Source organism: Gymnoscopelus microlampas (assembly GCF_963454915.1).
Source record: "Gymnoscopelus microlampas genome assembly, chromosome: 4".
Taxonomy (NCBI): domain Eukaryota; kingdom Metazoa; phylum Chordata; class Actinopteri; order Myctophiformes; family Myctophidae; genus Gymnoscopelus; species Gymnoscopelus microlampas.
The window spans coordinates 24,012,574-24,013,322 of NC_139941.1; positions in this window are offsets into that span (position 1 = coordinate 24,012,574).

Below are 749 nucleotides of genomic sequence, written 5' to 3' on the forward strand. Positions count from 1 at the left end.
ATATTTGATCCAAACTATACTTTAATGTGTTAGAACCCATTCTTTGTTCTCTGTCAGTAATAGAGAATGTGACAAAGGTTCCATAATGCACTATGTTTTAACAGAAGCATTTTGATTATGGCATATATCTACAGTACATGTAAAAAAAGAAAAGAAGAAAAAAAGAAGATTGGTAGAAACAAACCAAATGTGGATGGTTTCACGTTGATGTCCTCTGATATCTGATATATTTCTTTTTGTCAAAGATGATGTTGTTTACTATTTAGAGCAGCAGTGTAATCAATGGTTTGGATTGTGCATTGGTCGTGAGACGAGTTTGACTTTCAGTTGGATTTCACAACACATGAATACTGTAGGGGATTATGTTAGCCAGATATTGTTTTTTGAGAATATACTTGCAACATTAGCTATGTAGCGACCCATCGAGGGTTGTCATTATTAGTTAAATAGGATGTACAAAAAAAAAAGAAAAGACAATGAACATCTGGCCCCAGAGTATAACCACGGCCAGTAGAACATAGTAGGACTGCTGTTCCATAGGGACTAGTAGTGTACATTATGCAAATATCTAGGGTATTTTTCTATGGTGTGAACCAACTCTGGGCTCAGCCTTCATGCAAACTTATCACTCAGATGCAAACTGTAGTTTACTGAGCTCAGAGTTGGTGTAGGACTGTAATCTTTTACAGTACGTAGAGATTTCAGGCAATTAAAAACACATTCATTTCACCCTCGTCAGGACTTGTAGT